The sequence below is a fragment of the Alligator sinensis genome, unplaced genomic scaffold, assembly GCF_000455745.1.
Source record: "Alligator sinensis unplaced genomic scaffold, ASM45574v1 scaffold147_1, whole genome shotgun sequence".
In the NCBI taxonomy this organism is placed as follows: domain Eukaryota; kingdom Metazoa; phylum Chordata; order Crocodylia; family Alligatoridae; genus Alligator; species Alligator sinensis.
In genome coordinates this window covers 2446908-2466641 of record NW_005841847.1, presented here as the reverse complement: position 1 = coordinate 2466641, position 19734 = coordinate 2446908, and the positions used below count along the sequence as shown (strand labels likewise).

Below are 19734 nucleotides of genomic sequence, written 5' to 3'. Positions count from 1 at the left end.
CCCCCCTGCGCCTCCCCCGCAGCCGGCCCGCGCTCTCCTCTTCCAGCCCGCGGGGAGCTAGCTGCGTCGCCTCTGCCCGCGGGGGCTCCGCATGTGCCCGCTCAGCTGCTGCCTGTCACTTGGGTGACAACTGCTGCTCTCCCCGCGGAGCCTTCGGCTTTCTGCGGGATCCAGACTGCAGCCCCCTTCAGTTGCCCGGCCCCGGGGAAGCCCCGGCCACCCCCGGCAAGGGGCTGCTTTCAGACTGCACCCCCCCCTCCCTCCCAGCTCATAATAGCGAAGATGTCGCCCCGGGTTAAGAGAGCTCAGAAAGGTGAGGGATGTTTCTCAGGCTCTTTCTCTCTCCAACAATATTTGTTCCCAACCAGGCTGTTTTAAACTTAAACAGGAATGGTTTCCCTCTGTCTGTGTGGTGGGGTTGGGTTCAGCTTGCCTTCGACGTGATCTCCGCCGAGGGCGGCTGCCTCTGGCCTGCGCTGGGAATCTGTCGTTGCCCGCAAGCTGGGGGGCTGAGGAAAGCAAAACAGAGCCCTCTCCTCAGACGAGTGTTTCAAAATGCCATCAACCGGAGAGTCAAGAAACGCAGTGGGGGGATGTTTTACAAGCTCTCCAAGAAATGTTTATACAGGGATTTAAAGGTTAGCAATGAATATTCCCTGCAAGTGAAAACTAAAAGGTGTCAAAAAAAATGGTCAACGGGACTGCCAGCTTAATGATTCCAGGCTTTGTCTTGAGCTGAAAACTTTGACCTCAAATTAAATAACCGGGTTCTGTTTTGCCAAAGTCAGAAATTCTATTTGGTTTTCTCCATAAAACTCATTTTCTCTTAGTTTTGTTTTGCTAATGAGGTCAGTATTGTTGTGGAGGTATGACAGAAACAACTATACATGCTATAGATAAAACTTTGGACCAAATGGCAGTATTGATTTCGGTCTTCGTAGAGGATGTTAAAAAGCAAAGCAGTCCCATTTAATATACTGATAGTTTATTTGTTGTAACAGCACAAGTCAAGATAAACAAAACAGATTTCTGGATTCTAGAACATGATAAACTATGGAGCTGCTGTTAGCCCTGTATAATACAGGGTGTTGTAATGAGTTAGCCCAGGTCAGCCACCTAAAACATTTAACATCAGCTGGAGGAAAAAAAACAACAACTCCTTACAGGGTTAACAGCTGAAGTATTAAGATTGGAGTCAGATGTGGGTAAAAGCAACAGGGGAGTCTGGCTTTTTCCTAATATCCTGTACTATGATAACTCTGAAAAAGGTAATTGTTTAAAAAAATGTGTTTCAATTTAGGACTTTTTTTAAGCAAAATGAAGCCTACGTATGCAAGACAATGATTCTGATGTTTAGAAAGAGACAAAATGGCTAAAAAATACCAACATAATTAAAAAAATAATACAGCACTGTGAACCATGTATGGATTTTTGTGCTAGAATTTCCATGCATGTATAGAAAAACTTCATTACCTTCCCTCTCAAATAGTTTACTTTTCATTTTAGTGCCCTAAAACACAGATTTTTTTATTGGAGAGAGAGCAGCCTCTGTGCTGGGAAAGTTCTTTGTACGCTACTTAATTATAACATTTTAATGAGAATTTATTTAGAATAAATGCTTTCCACTAGCAAAGAAGAAAGTTTTTGAACATTTCAAAGCAAACAGGTTTTGCTTGCTTTTTTATACTTTTGTGTTTCATAATCTATGTAAGGAGAAAATCTGAGGAATGACTTGGCACATTGATGATATGACTTCTAATTTAAATGTTTGGTCTGTCTCCCCCTATGGTTGTAGTAGGAGATTTAGTGAATTTGGCATTGCTTATTTGATTAGCATATGAAAATCAGATGGTTTTTGCTCTGTCATTATTTTTTCACTGAGAAATTGTAGTGTTGATTAACATCTACATTTTCACAGGATAAAATTGTGTGGAATTTATCCTTATGTCTTTGGCTAGTGGTTGTAGTGACCATTTCTGATGGCCTGGACCATGATGCAAAGACCAAAACTATTCTGCTGTGGTACAGAACTGCATGTAAAAATAATCACCAATATATTATGCAAAATCCTTAATAAAAAACAGATCAAGATTCAATCTTCAAGAAAGCTAGAATGTTAGATTCACTATCCAAGCAGTACAAGCCTTATAACAATGGAGTTAAGATGAAAAAAACAATTGGAAAACAATGAATAGTATCTCTCTCTCTCTCTCTCTCTCTCTTTTTTTTGATCACCAGACTTTTTTGCAGAACTTGTCTGTACTTTTGGGCCAGGTATACCATCACTGGCTCGGCTAACATGCCCTTGGAAAAAAAAATCTCTAATGTCATCACGCCTTTATTTCTCATAAAACAACCAGTTCATAAATGTTCTATAGTCAAATATTGCCTAAGGTTAAGAATTCTTGTTTATGAGCAAGGCATATAATGACTACATGGCTGTTTTTATATCTTGAATCTATAACTTTCAAAGAAGGCCAGTTCAACAGTTTTCAACTTAAGCTTAGCCAACACTGTCTGTTTACAGATATTCCAAACAGAGGTAAATTTGAGGTTAACTAGTTCATTAGTGTATACTTTCTGTGAGCCATGAATTCTTAGGCTCTGCTCCTGGAAACATTTACTCAAGTGAGTAGCTGTTACTTGCATTCATAAGCATTTGGACTGGGGCCTTACACTGAGGAGGACCCCTCCCCACCTTCTGACTGAAGAATGGTGGGAAGAAACATGTTTTACAAGTTATAGCACACTGATGTCATGACATTTCTGGCAGAGATACCAAGATTAGACTAATCAGATCACTTTACTGTTTGCCAGAATGATACAGTTTTTCCAGGAACAGTTCTTTAGTTGCTGGTCTATTGTCAAAGGATATTTCTAGTTATTGAAAAAAATTTCTCAAGGGGTCTGTAATAATTCTTCCTGTGTCTTTTGTATTGTGTGCTTATTTAGACTTCACTCTAAACACATTAAACTCATTTTTTCTTTAGCTTCTCCAGGAAAATGGAATGATTTCTCAGCATGATTTGATTATACTCTTTCCAGGATTTTCCTGCAAGGAGAATTTTTTAAATATACACAACGAATTAAAATGTCAAGAGACAGAGAGGTATGAGCCAACAAAAACATTTTTAATACTCTTCAAATATCTGTAAACTAGTAAGCAGCTGTCATTTACCTCTTCTTGGAACTGTGCCTATAACAGCAAGTTTGATTTTTTTTTTTTTTTTTTTAATTATTTTATTTTTTTAACGTCACCATAATGTATTTCAGAATGATCCTGAAAAACAACTGACCAATCAAGCTGTGAGTTTTTTCTTGCTTATAAACCTATGGTGGACACTGTCTCAGACAGGCCTTTCATTTCTAGTGGATTAAACGTGCAAAAGTTGAAGCTGTGTTATTTCAGTTGTTCTGGTACTGAAGCCATGTTGCCCTGTCTAAGATTTGTTTCTAAATTGTTGATTTATAGTACCTAATAGCTCTTGCTGTTCTGCTTTGTGTGCTTCTCTCAATTTAAAAAAAAAATTATTTATTTATTTATTTTACCCCTTCTCTCTCCTTCCTCTCTAGGTCTAAAGATTTGGCAATAAGCTGATAAAACTATTACAGACATAAACCTACAAGCCTACTCCATGCATAACAGTCTTATTCAGCTGCTATTCTTTTATCAGAGGCACAGATCCCACAGCTTGCAGTTATGGTCTTTGACTTTGGTAACAATTCTGTTTTGAAGTGTTTCCAATTACACACACTGGCATGCCAAAAAGCATTTCCACTTGCCTTCTAAGTGCCTTCCAAGTATTGGACTTTGATTGCTTTTAATTTAAATAGAGGCTATTTGGTTTCCTGTGATACTTTTATAACCACCTTTTTCAATTTTGTTGTTTTTTAATCTTCCTTGTAGTAGCCACAACACAACATTATACAATATCTGGTCTAGGATTCTGTTTCTGCCACGTGCCAAATCCAAGTGCACTTCTAACTCTTGGACCTCTGCTATGAAGTCAGTTGTTCATATACAGCATAATTAAACATGATCGATTGCATTATGTCTGCTTAAAAAAATCAATGACATGATACAAACCTCAGTACTGTTTGTTTGTTTGTTTTTTTAAAGGAAACCGCCGGGCTATTTTAGCGTAAACTTAGATACAAGTCTATCTACAGGCATGAATATATTTAAAGAAATCCATATTGCACAGCTATCTTCCCATCTAGAGATTATTATTATAATAGACATGATTAGTTCCCATTATTATTAATAAGAAATTACGGGTCTGAAAATATACTAAGCCAGGTAGAGCACATGGCTTCATATGTTTCAAAAGCACTGGGATTCTGTCCTTGCCTTAATATACTTTTTTTCTTTATCCTTTTTTATTATTTGTGTGTCTTACACCTTTTTAACTTTAATCAGAGACTAAAGATTTGCTGTAAGGTGGGGGTTGGGTTTTTTTTGGTTTTTTTGTTTGTTTGTTTTGTTTTTAAAGAAACCCACATCACAGAAGTTAAAAGTATGTGAAATACTTTGTTTTTTCTTGATCTGTTTATGGAGTCTTATAGTGCTCCTGGTCCAGAACATGACTATAGAGTTTCCTTCATGTGAATGCTATATTCTTTTTATACCTTTTTCATTAATTAGGTCCATTTGTGAAAGTTCCAATTGCTAGCTCAGCAGAGATTAAGCTAGCCACACAGTCATTCTTGCTCTACCAGCTGAACACACTGGCTAGCTAGACAGCTGTCCCCACCCAGTGCTGATTTTTCTGTAGTGACACAACCACATAGTAACCATGGTACAAACAGAATGCTTTTCAAAAACCTTCATGCGTAGGTCAGTTTACCTAACAATAAGTCTAACTTGTTTTGAAAAAAGCACTAAAATGAATACCCTAAATTGAAAACACCTCTACAAAGGGTTTGAAAGCTCTCTCTCTTGTGCTCATGCTCACCATTTTAATTTCCCAGTGAAATTCAGTGAAGTTGCAGCTCAAAATATGTGTGTAAACATGCATTAAAATTTTAGCATTAACTCGGGTTCAAAAAAGTTTTAGCTCTTCTGAGGGCAAAAGGTTTTGTTGTTAAGATGGGGATGATCATTAATTATGATGTTGTATGTAAAACATTGCTTATTTTATTAATGATTAACAAATGTATCTAGATGGGTGAAGTTTGGTCTAGAATCTTAAGGTGAATCCCATATGTATTGTTTTTCATAGGCATTTTAACTCCTTTCTGATCCTTTGTTCGTCAGAATGATCCCATGGATAATTTCTCTGTGAGATCTTGTTTACAAAGCATAGAGGATCTTGTTAAATACTGAGTTCTCATTTACTGTAGGACTGAAATGATTTAGAGATCTGTACATGTGGAAGGAGGGAATAAAATATACAGAGGATATGTTTATATTTAACTGAATTAATCATATAAGTTTCTTTGTGCTCCTTCTATAAGCCTAAACAGCTTGGCAGGCTAATAGCCAACAAAATGTCCTCAAGTGCTGCCAAATGTGTTGAAAGTAGACCAGACTTCCTTCTATACTAAGGTACTGGAAACATTTTACTCTTAAGCAAAGATATTAAGCAGAAAACTACTTTCCTATGCTAAACATAATAATACAGAATTGGCTCCAAGTAGGTATCAGGGGTGAAATACTAGGGGGAAATCTTGTGGTCATCAGTATCCATCAGGGTAGACATCACTGCTGTTCAGGTCATCTCAAATTCTGGGACCTGATTCACAAACTGCTGGATACTTCCTGCTAGGTGTTTATTGGCTTTATCAGGACTGGAGAGGGAGGGGTAGGTATGCTATGTGGAAATCACTTGGCATTTCACAGGATTGGCTTGTGCTTACTTGCCACAAGGGATGCAGCATTGCTTAGATTAGGGAACTGAGTAATTGGGTATTTAGTTATCTACAAATATGGTAAATGCCGATCTTCCCACTCTTGCAAGCAATCTGCTCAGAAAATCTATTGGGGATTTCTGGTTATCTAATGTGGCGTTAATAGTTCTACAGACCAGCCTAGTCAAAGAGTCCTAGAACCCTGTCTGCTTTTCTATGCAAGAAAGATTTTCATATAAATAATAATAATAAATCGTAGCCAGTTTAGATGACTCTTTCCAAATCTTCTCTAAATTAAAGTTAGTTATTTTTATATCTAGCCTGAGCAGAGAGAGGTAGTTAGCCATGTTAGTCTGAAGTCAGGCAAAAGGTAGGGTAGAAATGCACCTTGTAGACTAACTAAATCAGAAATGCATAAGCTTTCTTGAAGCTGAGCTCACTTCATTAGAAGCATCTCTACCCTGCCTTATATGTAACTTAAACAAAATTGCAGTTTCCATTTAATCAACAGTCCCACCAACCAAAAGGCATTCATTATATTGAGCCATACTTACTGCTTTTGAGATTTCTGTGCAAAGCTATCTCTAAAACTTAATTTCTGCTTACAAGATAAGTAAAAATGGTAAATTTGGTTTCTTTAAACAATGGCTAACAGCTTTTTGTTTTGTTTGTTTCTCTCTTTCTTTTAATGCTTTTTTGTAGTACCCTTCTACAAAAGTACGTTAATTTTTGACCTACTAAAAAAATTTAATGTATGTTATCTTGGATTTGGCTATTACGATGTAGAGGAGGTTATAGTAGGAATGATGGAGGTTTGTTTCAAATCAGTAAAGATATATAACATTCTTAAATGAATGGCAGAATCATTATTTTAGCATGAAAAATAATGTACTTTATTCCCCTGATTACTGCTAAAACATTATCTTAGCAAGTGCTGTTTAAAAATACTTGTAATGTTTTGTTTCCTATGGGAGCAGATAGTGGTGCTATGAAAATCCTATTCTTACAGAATTTGGGTAGCATTAACCTAAGGAGAAATCCTGTGCATTTTTAAATAATAATAAGGAAGTCTGGGAATTAAACATGAAAATGAATTGATAAAACTATCAAAGGAAACTCAATTCAATAAAAGAGGAAAAGCATCCTTCTTGATGTAGCTCTGTGAATTAACTTTTCCCCTGACCTGTAACGCCTTTGCAGTTTAAAGTTCAGCAAGCCACATAAGCACATTTGTGTACCTAGTGATGAGACAAGAAGGCAGATTCACCATGGCATTACTTTGGTTTAGCACTGTTGTAATAACTACACTGACCTCAGTGAAGGTCCTAAATTGGGAGTAAGCCACTAGGGAGCACAGCTTTCTCTCAAAGTGTCTCATGGGACATTGCTAATCTTGGTGACAGTGAGAATCCTGGGTTATTTACAGAAAAAGTTCTAGTCCTCATCTGTGAAGAAATTGTCGAAATAGTGAAGAATGAAAACTGTAAAGGCTTCTACCAGAAGGCAGGTAAAAAATTGTACTGTACTGTAATGACTCTGGTTCCTCACATGAATTTTGAACATTCAGTTAAACGCTAAGCTTTTCTCAACTGGAGGCTCTTCTCTTACATTCAGCTCTGTGCTCTATCAGTTTCACAGTTTATCTTTTTCTGACTTTTTAAACATGACCCTATACTGCAGTTGGACAAATCTGCTACTCCCTTTTAAACATGAAGCTTGACACCCCTCCTCCCCCAAAGGCAAAAATAGTAAAGAAGCTCCACTGTAGTCAATGAAGGTAGAACATGTAAAATGAGATCGGAGGAGAATCTGGTTGTTTGATTATATTGTTTTGCAATTATGTGACCTAAACTTGTTTGATGGATCACTAGGATTTCATTATTTTGTAGGTAATAGTTTCCATGTTTCTAACAAGCATTTAATGCAATAGAAGGGTAACAGCGCTGCTCATGACTTGGTTTGGTATTAAGTCTTTGAATTTTAAGTTCAACTACAGAAATTGTACTCTGGGCTCATCCAGCAAGGAGTTTTGACAGATCTACTCATGCAGGTCTGAAATAAGGGGAGCTTTGAGTTCTTGCTGGACTGAGTGTGCATGAAATGTGAAATCTTTAGTTCTCAATCTCTTCAAGTTCTTTTCTCCAGGACTTTCATCTTGAAACTGATATGTGCTAGAAATAATGGAGAACTAATTCTATCCAGATAGCAAATCAAAGCAGTTTTATCTCACTATGTTTGTAAGTGTGTGGCTGCATCCTCACTACACACACATTTTTTTCCACAAGTGGGAAAACTTGTTCTAATGTTCAAGCTTTCTTGGAGCAGTTGAGCATAGGGAAATGACTGCTGAACATTTACAGACATCTCACTATTACTACAAGTTTTGATGGGTGCTGGTATTTATTTACTTTCTTTGGCAGTAGACTAGGGCCCTTAATTAGCAGCAGTATTCAAGTCATTGACTGGGATTATAAAGCAGTGCTATAAAAACTGTTCATACTAGCTATGACCTATATCTGTGTATTTTTGAAAAAACAGTCACCTCATTCATTAGCTACTAGAACAAATTCCAACTCTACCACTAGTTAGGTTTGAAAACTAACACAGTATCCCTTGCCTAACTGAAAATTTAAACATTTACTTCTGCTTTGACTGCCTCTCTTACAGTTAAAAAATAACACAAAGTAGTCTGTTCATGTAGGGCATTGGCACTTTAAACGGATGGATTGGTTTATTTTTAATTTTCCTCCAGGGTAGCAAATAGCAAGTTGGGAGATTGTACCATTTGAGACAAAATACAGTAATGAGTCTGATTTTTATTAGCATGAAAGTAGCATTTTTTTTATATAACACATTATATATAAAGCAAGTGAGGTGATGTGAATAGTTTAGTAGTATAATTGATTGATTGTTGTACTGCACGTTTCCAAGGCAGAAATAGTCTTCGAGGGCAGAGGATATATTACTCTTCAAAAGCTATGTCAAAAGCGTACACACACGTGTATGCATACACATGTGTGCATACTTGGAATCCTTGGTTCCTAGGTGTTTGGTCCTTGTAGCAGAAGGGGCCTTAATCTGCTTCCAGTGCATGGCTAATTGCTCATGTCCAACTGCCTGGTATTTAACATAATGATATTAGATTGAATTGTGAAGCCCAAAGGCATTGCACAGTAGGGACAGGGAACAAGGAAAGGGCTGACACCTGTGTGTGCTCTCTGTAACTAACAACAGGCCCTTTATTTGAGGCCTGAGATGTCTTCCTTCCTCACGCTTGTATCATTACTACTTTATAGGACTCATAAATGCACTGGGTCCTTTGCAGAAGATCTATTTGAAGAAAAGCCCCTTCCCCAAACACTCTGCTATCAAAATGATAAATGAGATTTAAAACTTGCATCAGAAAGGGACAGGATTCAGGTGTGCAGATAAGTTTAAGTGGTTGTCTGCTTTAAATATATTAAGTACATTGTGATAGTTTTAAGCTGAGGTTTTTCTTTATTGTTCTAAATGATGGCAATGCTTCAGGTGTGATTTATTGAAGAAATGTGGAGGCTGTGGTATATTCTGGAAGTACATCCTCAGCAAAAGGTGCATAATAGCAAAAGATTCTAATATTTGTGCTTGAGAGAGACCAATGGATTATTGAGGTTGACACTTACTAAAATGAGGAATGTAAAGAGAGACCCAGTTAGATACATAGATAGTGGGTCTGGAGTACTTGAATGTAAGGACAAGTGACTTAAAGGTGATTCAGTGAACAATATGGAACCAGTGAAGTGACTTGGATTTGGGGAAACATGGCTGGAACAATTAACTACTTGATAATATAGACTGGAGAGGAAGAACATGACTTTTATAAGACTTGGTATTTACTGTATTGACTTCCTGTTTACAATTGGCAGAGATTCTGGTAGTGGAAGACACCACTGTAGCAATGCGATAGATGACGTCCTTTCTCCTACCCATTACTTAAGAGGTAGAACTTTTGCCCTGTAAACCCAATCTCTTTCTTTCAGACAATCCAAGTTCAGGACTTTTCTGCAGGTAAATGTTATAGCCCACTATAATCTGGTCTGTGGTTATGGCTGACTGCTAATCAGCCAGAGAAAGAAACTGACTCTTTCCTGTGTGCAGATGCATCTTAAAATGTCCCAGGCTCACCCAAAGGTGTTTCAGTGATCCATATGGGGAATAGGTAGGGTGGCCATATTATTTTTAAGGAAATCCAGGACACTGCCCTCCATCCCTCCTTAAGTCAGCAGCACTGCTGACTGAGGCAGAGGCAAATGGGGTAGGGGCATGAGGTACAGTCCAGCAGCCAGAGCGGCATGGTACACCAGGCAGGTGGGCGGGCGGGCATGCACTGCTACTGCCATGTGGGAGCAAAGTGGGTAGACTGGAGCAGGTGCTACCCTGTCGCATGTTGCTAGCCCAGCTCCTCCTGAGCAGCAGCTGGAGGCAGGGGGTGGACTGGGCTGGAAACTGCTCTAGTTCACCCACCTTGCTCCTTAAAAGCAGCAGCAGGGCGTGCCCACCCACCTGCCTGGCGCACTAGGCTGTTCCACCTGCCTGCTGGACTGCACCCCATGCTGCTGCAGTTCCAGAACTTTCCGGGTTTTTTGTTTCATTCATTCTTCACCAATCGGCCAGGATCAGCCTACAAAATCTGGGACTGTCCTTGTCAAACCGGGCTATGCAGTCACCCTAGGAATAAGCTACATTTACCCATTTTTTCCATGGGGAAAAGTCTACATCCAAACAATCACAAAGGCTGAATCTATCAGTACGGAGGCACTAGTTAAAGACAAATATCCTCCTGGGAATGGGGAGCAGCTTCAACAGCTGCAAATTCAGGGAATGTGGTATGCCTTCAAGCTAGAATTCAGAGCCAATTTGGAGTGTGAAATAAGCCCTCAGGCAGTTTTATAGGAAGACTTCTCTCTCAGGTCAGTTTTCTCTGGCACTGTTTCAAGCTTTCTTGACACTGAATTTAGAAGTTGACTCTTTTTCTGAAAAGTGACCACTAATTATTCATATTTTTATTAAGAAGGAACACATTTTATTTGATCAGTTTACATGCTTTTATATTAAAAAAAAAAAAAAAAAAAAAAAGTTTCCAGGGAACACAGTAGGGCCCTCCTTTCACAGATCTAGGCCCAGAACACCTACTGTGTTCAACAGATGCTGTGGACACACAGCACCCTGAAAGCCAGGCTTGAGGTGCATATGCCTAATTTTGGGGTGTAGTATGTCTAAGAATGTGACCTTTGGAACTGCATGCTCGTTTCTTTCTTTCTCCAATAATTTCAGCTATGAACTTTTAACTAAAGCCAACAGGCTCTGTATATTATTAAGCAGCTGTCTGAAAGCATAAGCTACTCCAACAAAAAAAAATCTTGATATATTGTGGAAGGGAAATCTTATGTTTCAAATTATTCATAATAAATAAGGCATGCTGTTTCTGTGAGCTCTTCCTTTCGAATGAGGATGTAAACAAATAATTTTGGAACTGCATTGTCTAACAATATTATAATGTTTTACACTTGTGTATGCCTTTCATCCTAAACAATCCCAAGGCTCTTTACCAACATGCATACTTTATTAAATTCATTCACGCAAAGTATGCATCTGAGTAGTATCTAAGCACCATGGAATGAAATAATGCAAAACATTTAAAAGAATCCAATCTTAACCAATCACCAGCCTGAACAAAAAGATCTGGTACGAGTATAAATTCAATAGCTCTTGAGCAAAACACCAGCCCAAATAAAGCAGTCTTCTCCCCACTCCCCCACTTTCAGAACCATTACCTTACTTGCTGCACAAAGGCTGCAGCTGCAACTGAAGTGTCCTACATCCTTACTGCTGCAAAAAAACCATGGAATTTTTAAAAAGAATAAATGGTCAAGCCCACACTCTTATGCTTCATCTTAAAGACCCATCCAAGAGCAAAGTGTCCCTTGTTGGACACGGAGAGGGCCAGCCAACCTTTTGCATCATAATGTAGGACTCATTGCCATGTAGGCTTGTCATTGAGGTTGAATGTTTATTGACATATAAAATACAGTCTCTCTTTATACATACCAAATCTAGAGTTAACGATAAAGTTTCAACAAGAGAATTCATGTTTCAGTACTCGGAGACTGTCTTAATTATTAGGGATTAGGGTGAAACTTTCATGATGGTGTACATCTGCCTACTCTGGGGTGTCTTGCACCTTTTCCAGTGTTGGGGTGGGGAGGAGGGAGGAGCAGGGCTAGCCATTCTAAGACAGAATGCTAGATGGACAGCGAGTTCGATTTTTGGTAAAGCACGTACTATGTACTCATAATTTCTTGTAACATTTTGTCTGTTCCTTCAAGGTCTCGTATCCAAGAAATGGCTTTCTGTAGTTCGAGAGATCACAGCTTGTAGGAGCACAATGGTAGTTTTTAATGATTTCTAATGTAGAATTGTTGAACAATATTTTAAGTGAGAGAAATAAATATATATAATGTGCTCTTACCTGTTCTTGGAAATTAAGTCACAGTAAGGGAATAAGGATGCAGTAGTTTTTGACAGCACACCATCACATAGCTGAGCAAAGGTTAATAAACAATGGCTTTCCACATTAATAACATCAAGGGTTCTTCTCCCCAAGACCATGTTGTATTGATTGTACTGTGTTGGCCATCAATTTACTGTTATGACGTGAAAGGGAAAGCAAGAATGGTATGTTTGGAAAAGAGATATTTCCTAGAAATGGAGCTAAAAAATCCAAAATATATGGCTTTGACAAGAGAACAAAGCAAAATACCCACCATTGTGCTATTTCATGATTTCTCCATAAATCAGAAGCAGTAAACAAGGAGTCATTAGGCATGCATACACACATACTAACTTTCTGACACTTAAGTTGACTTAACTCTCAGAGCATAAGCATGTATGTGGAGCAGAGTTGACTTAAATGTGGTGCAAGATAATGCACCTCCAAGATGTATTATCCTGAGTCGCGTTTGTTAAGTCAACTCTAAGGGGCAGAGGAGGGCTCACAGGATGCCTGCCACCATGTCAAGTAGCTGTATGCGTGTACCCTTCAGTGTGGCTTAGCTTAAGTAGGCTTAGTTAAGTCCCTGTATTTCAAGTCAACTTAGACATGTGTACACACTTTAGATGATGCTCTTCGACCTGGAAAGACTTTGGTTTGTTTGTTTTTTATTCCTGTGCCAGTTGTGAGGCTTGTAAATTGTGTAGAACATGAGTATTTTTAATGTCCTCCTTTTTTAAAAAATCGTGTCAGTAGAATTGTGCCTAGGAAGCTAAAGGGAGAAATTTCTAATGCAGTTTCAGAAACTACATATAGGCTTCCTAAGTAGTAATGGACATCAAAATACACCACATATTTTCCCAGTATACTTTCTTCTAACTTTAAGGATGTCTAAACTTTAAATCTAACATAAGCCAGGTAAATCATAGAAATGACTAAATGTAAGACTTATTTGAAAAGTTGTCTCATTGATTTCAGTAGAAATGGAACTGGGGAAAAATAGAATTTTTGGCTTGACTACTTTTTGGGAGGGGTGCATCAAATTGGCCACACAGAAATTTAAATGGGTAAAGTATCTTACATCTGATGCTGCTCAAATCAGAAGTGTGAAAGCAGGATTTCCTGGGTCCTCATCTGTATATGTAAGAGAGGCTGTTTGGTATTAAAAGCTATTAAATTTAAAGAATAGAACATGCAATCCTAGACTTCTACCTTCATTCAGCTAACCCCATTGTACAGAAGTTATTTGGAAGTTCAACAATAGAACTGACTGAAACTGGGAACTACTAACCCATGAAAAATGTGGATATTTTGAAGATTTTTGTGTTCCGTATTGGGACAAAAATATCAAAATGGAACGGGTAGATTTAGCCTATAGAGAAAGAATAGGTGCATAAAGTACCTGAATTACATATACTGTGAGGCAGTGTATCATCTCAAGCAGATAAGGACTAATACTGAACTGACATGAAGTAAAACTATTTAGTTTGGCAAAATGAAGTGTATCCATTTGGATTTTATTAATTTTTTGTTTCTGATTTCTCCACTGGGAAAGTCTGAGTTAAACATTTCTGACTTTGGACTTTGACCCAAGATTTCCCACTGCATTTTCAAAACAGCAGGCATCGACTGTGCTTGTGAAATGTCAAAACCACGGCATCTCCTGCTTTGTCATGCAACTAGGTGTATGAAAGCAGTACAAGGAACCTTTTTTGGAAGCTGCATAGATGGTATGGCAGCCTGCTAGCCACTGGTGCATAACTAGTTCCTTTCCCTCCTCATACATACTTCTTCACCTTTCGCCAAAACTGAAGTAGTAATTAATCTTTGTAGTCTTTGTGGCAATGCTGTATGTACTTGCAAGGAGAATTATCCCAGTCATTGTATGAAGCCAAGTGCTAACTTTGCTTTAAGTGAATTGACCATGAGTGATTAGCCCATGAATATTTTGTTTGTTTGTTTGTTTTGGCTTAATACTGATAAAACCTTGGTTTATAGGGCACTTGAGTATAGATAAAACTTTACCCCAAACAGTTTCCAGTCTGTTTCCCTGTAACTTCTAAGTATTTTGATGTTTTTTCCTATTCCTTTCTTCCCCAAGATTCTAGCGCTTTCACTTAGGCTGAACAGAATGAATTTGGAGGATAAATTGGCAGTCCATTAATGTAGCATAAAGGAATAAATCCCCGATTATCTCCTTGAGCTACCTGCTACTTGTGCCGCCATCTTTAAAATCATGTCAGTAGAATTGTGTCCAGGAGGCTAAAGGGAGACATTTCTAATGTAGACAGATAGGCTTCATAAGCAGTAATGGACATAAATCAAAATACATTACATACTTTCCCAGTATACTTTCTTTTAACTTTAAGGATGTCTAAACTTAAAATCTAACATAAACCAAGTAAATCATAGAACCCAGTAAATGTAAGGTGTTTGGGCTGTCTGTGCCCAAAGGATTACATTCAAACCCAAAAGAAAGGGAGGCAAGCCCAAGGAGCCTGGCAGAACATGTATGATCATATTTTGAACATGATATCACTTGTGGAGTTATCTCAGATTCGTAGAGCTGGGCATCTGGGTTTTACCCCCTCCTGCCCCCCAATCCCACTAAACCTCCCATAAACCCACCATCCCATATCCTACCAACCCTCGATCCTGCCCTGGACTGTCTGTAGCTGGGGCTCCTGCCTCCACCTCTCACCCCTGCAGACTCCCCTGCACCCTAGCACTTCCTATCCTCTGTCATGAGCCATGTTTTCCCACCCGCTTGGGCATTCCCAGCCTCCATGGAGTCCCATGGTAGAGGTCCCCAGGCCTGCTGCATGCTGCTTGCAGAGCTGGATCCTCGTGTCCATCTGGCCTGGCTGCCCCTCACCCTCATACTGGAGGGGAGTCCATACTTAAGTTGATTTAAGAAGAGAAAGAGCTCCTAGACCAGTGCTGCCGGTCAACATTAGGAACTCTTTGTGCTACATTCCATGAACTCTGTTTAAATAGGCACTAGGATAACATCACTTTTTTCTGAGCAATTGGTAAGGTTAGCACTTAAGTGAACTAAGTCTGTGCACCCTAGTCATTTGGAAACATGCAAATTACTCTATGTACATTTATTTCAAAGTCAGTATTTTTTTATTTTCCTGCATTTCGAATTGGCAAGGTTTTCCTGATCCAAGAAAACAGCTATGAATGTCAATGTATATGTATTTTGAATTATCTATACCATAATGCATACAAAAACTTTTTATCTTTTTGGCTGGGTAGTGACAATAGCTTTGAGGTATCTAACACTTCGAGCTATCCCTTATTGAACTAATGGTGTTTTACAGTAAAGTTTGCTTCACACCAACCCTATTCTGGATTCTTTGGTGAAGGAAGTAGGAGTTGTCTGTAATATAAATGTTGTTTGTTATGGTGGCCATTCTGTGAATATAATGGTTTAATTTAATTGGGAGCCGACTGTAGGATACAGGAAGGGAAACAATAGACTGATATCTGCTCCACAGACATCTGAGATGGAGTACTTTGGAGGCTATCTCTGATCCCCTGGTAAGCCACCCAAACATGGTTACATGACAAGGGTGGTTAATCTTATAAAGGATACTATCTCTTTGGGGCTGGCTGTAATTAAAGATGCGGGATTTAAGTTATGGTGAATGCAGACTATGGTGGGGAGAGGGGTGTCTGGGATAAGGTGGGTTTATGTGAGACTATTGGAAAGATATATAGATATTGATATAATATGTGGATCTTTTATTGGATACAAAACACTCATGCTGAGTTCTTACTATTAAGGCTGCATAATGCCTTTTATTGAAAGGTTGTTTTGGTTCACTGCTGGTAGGAACTCTGGAAGGGAAGATTTGCAGGTGCCGAGCCTAGCTGAGTAATCCGGGTTGGTACGCTCTTAATTCAGTGGTTCCCAAACTTTTTTTTTTTATACTGTAGACTAACAAGCTCACTCAAAGAATTTTGGCAGACCAGGTATAGAAACAATCTAATTTACATATTTAAATGTGTACATGTTTAAATATGTAAACTTGTGACTATTTAATTTTGCACCCAGGTGCGGGTTGGGGCATCACAACCACGGGCATTGGGGGACCCTGTAGAGGAGGGGGCTGTGCAGGTGGCGGCCTGGGGGGACCCAGCTGGGGCTGCCTGGGAAGAAGGGGCTCTGCTGCCTTCCCTAGGAGCAAGCAGCAGAGCTGCCTCCTCACCCTCCACCCCAGGCATTTCCCTGCCCACATCTCTCTGCTCCCAGCTGCGGACAGGGCTGGGGGGCCTCCAGCCTGGCGCAGGCTCTGGTATCTGCTGCATGGGCAGCGCCATGCCAGGTGCAGCCATGGCGGCGGGAGTGGGATGGGGCTACCCTGCTGCCCAGCTTTAATCCCACACGTGACTGCCAGTGGCGGAAACTGCTCACCCAGGAGGATAGATGGGAGGTCCAAGCTGGGGGATTGTGTCATGACCTGGCAGCCAACCATTTGTGGCTCAGTGGTTGGGAATCTCTGCTCTAATTCTCTCTCTCTCTCTCAAACTTGGTCTAGGAGTGCAGGAAATGGTAGAGTTCCAGCCTGAGAGAGGTCACTGTGTAGGACCTAGCACCTGAAGAGTTGCACATTCAAACTAGACAGGTCAAAGATGCAGCTCTATCCTTATATAATGATATCCTCATATATCCAGTAACTCAACTGGGACTAAAACCAGTTCTTATATTGGGATATCTGGGAGCAATGTGACTGTGTGGGGTGGGATAGAAAATACTCATTTGTGGACTTTATGAAGCTCTACCAAAATATTCAAAACCTGGTTTGCAGCAGAACAGACAAGATTACTTGCATTGAAGCAAGTTAATTTGGTATGTTTATCCTTGCAATATTATGTACTGTTTGTTTCATTTTTTGCTTAAATACATTTGATGTCAGTAGCTATATATACTTTGTCCTCTGAGGTGGGGATGATAACTGAGAATCATACCTTCAAGATCAGCTCTTAAGCACTAGAATAGACTACCTAGAGAGGTGGTGGAATCTCCATTACTGGAGGTCTTTAACAACAGGTTAGACAAACATTTGTCTGGGATGGTTTAAGATGGGGATGATCCTGCCTTGGAGTTTAGACTGGGTTAACCTGAGGTCCCTTCCAGCTCTGCTTTTCTATGATTCTAAGCAGAACAGACTTCTTGGGCATTTAATACCACACTGGCAATGACAGGTCAAAGTTCTCTGTTCAGTCTAGTATTAAATGCCTTGCCATGGGGTTTTCCACCACTTCTCTTGAAGGCACTATTCCATGAGCTATTGTTGAGCTGTCTGTTGTGGAAAAATATATTCCTAAAACTTAAAAAGGGACATAGTCAGAATTCCATAAAGGTACCAGTCTAAACAAATCCTTTGTTTCCTTCCTGAACACACAATGGACACCACTCAATATTACTTTCTGGTATTTGTCCAAATCCTTTACAAGTACTTGAAGTTGGTTTTAGACTGTTAGCAGTCTCCCACATTATGCGCAAACAGAACCTTTGCCAGTGTTTAACAAACTGTTCTTATTTAGTTGCTTAACTTTTCCTCATAAACAGTTCATCCATCCACCATTTTCCCTGTAACAATTTTTATTTCTCTTACTTCCTTTCTCCCAGGTTGTTTTGATCTTTCTGGTACTAAAGTACCTGGAACTGAGTGCAGAACCCTAGATATTGTTGCTCTTTTCTACATGCTATTACTTTCTCCTCTGTGGCTTATAACATGATATAGCTGTGACTGTGTCCAAAAATGTAACCTTGTGGGTGGTCCCTTCCCCTCACCCTGCTTGCTTTTAATAGGCCACATGTAATCTGTTCTCTTATTATCTATCAGGCTTGGCAAGAAAATAAAATGGATACGACTGGCGTATTACTACGTATTTTATTTCCTTCAATCTAGAAAACTAAGTTCCATACCTTCTGCAAATTCTTATATTTCTGTCCTAATGGCTGTTTTGTCTTCCTCACTTGGCTTTGTACACAACACAAGTCCCCTATTCCCAGAGGGTTGTAATTTAGACCAGGGGTCAGCAACCTAGGGCCTGTGAAACCATTGGATCCAGCCTATGGAGATGGGTGGCTTTCATAGCATTCTGGTGGTGGGAGCCTGTGCCATGGCCAGGAGAAGTGGCAGCAGCTGGGTAAGTCATATGAAAAATAGTGCCCCATAGGATACATATTCCCATGACTTTGTGAATTGTGTATACATACATGTTTACTATGTACCAGTTAATGTTTTAATCCTGTGAAAAACGGTTTAGTCCAAATCATCAAGATCCTTTTTGTGAGTCTTGATGCAAAGGTGAAACAAATGCATTGCTACTATCCAAATAGTGTATATTTAATTTGATAAAAACAGAAAGTATGTCTTATAGTTTAGGGTTTTTTGTTTTGTATTGTTTTTTGTTTTATGTCATGAGTTTTTTTTGTTTGTTTGTTTGTTTGTTTTCCCCCAATTTGTTTTCTGGGAGCTTCTCAGCATTGTCTGTCAGCATGAGTAGTAAAATTGAAGCAAGTTTTTTATCTTTTGTTTTTAACTATACTATACTTTAATACTTACCAGAGTTGCCTTTTTCAAAAAGATCAGAACACTTTGCATCTTTTTGGGTCATCATAGCTTCCTATAATAAGCTATCACACAATTATGAGTTTATTAACTGCAGAAAAATGCAAAACTTTGTACATATCTGGAGCTGCTGACTTCCATTATATTTGGAAATAGTAACTACATAGTGTTTTAACCTTTTTCAGTTTATCACATCTTTATTTGTTTCAACACTGACTTCAGCAGTTCAGATTACTTCAGTGTTGTTGCAGCTGTCAGCTCCCTTGTTGATTATTGATATACTTAAATCTTTTGGTGCCCGTGTGTTCAAAGCAATAAACATTCCTTGCCCAGAAAACATGCAAGCTAAGGTGCCTATTTTGCCAAAACTACAGTATATAAATAATTCCATTGAGTTTATAAATACTTCTCTCTATAGTGGCAACCCTCCTTTTTAATTTTTTTTTTTCTTCTTCCCACCCTTGTAAGGGATGTTCTCTACAACACATGGCTGTCCTTGTTAACTTTCTGTCACTATAGGTAACACACTCCATTTAATAATATATCATAAAGCAAATCTGTGCATAGAAATAAAATGTTAGCTTAGGCTTGATTCCCATCTAAAAGTAGAGAGAGGTAGTTAGCCATGTCAGTCTACAGTCAAGGCAGAAAATGGGGCTTTAAAGACTTAACTTGTTCAGAAAAGCATAAGCCTTCATAGGCTGCCTACTTTGTGAGATGTGAAGCCTGAACACAGGGTAACACCTTAAACATCAATACCCTTCT

General features: G+C 39.0%; 1 protein-coding gene across 8 annotated transcripts in view; it reads left to right on the top strand.

Moving 5' to 3' along the window:
- Window positions 1–28: 28 nt before the first annotated feature.
- The window catches only part of PRICKLE1 (prickle planar cell polarity protein 1), a 92480-nt gene continuing 72774 nt past the window's right edge, over window positions 29–19734 (top strand). For 3 of the 8 annotated variants that reach the window (XM_025208295.1, XM_025208289.1, XM_025208283.1), the window contains exons 1-3: window positions 364–638; window positions 3574–3716; window positions 5458–5548. The gene's annotated coding sequence lies outside the window, so the exon portion shown is untranslated. Of the gene's footprint in view, window positions 314–363; window positions 639–2990; window positions 3110–3573; window positions 3717–5457; window positions 5549–12100; window positions 18545–19734 lie in introns of those variants that run through there. The other 5 variants (XM_025208328.1, XM_025208316.1, XM_025208300.1 and 2 more) reach the window with 4 other exon arrangements.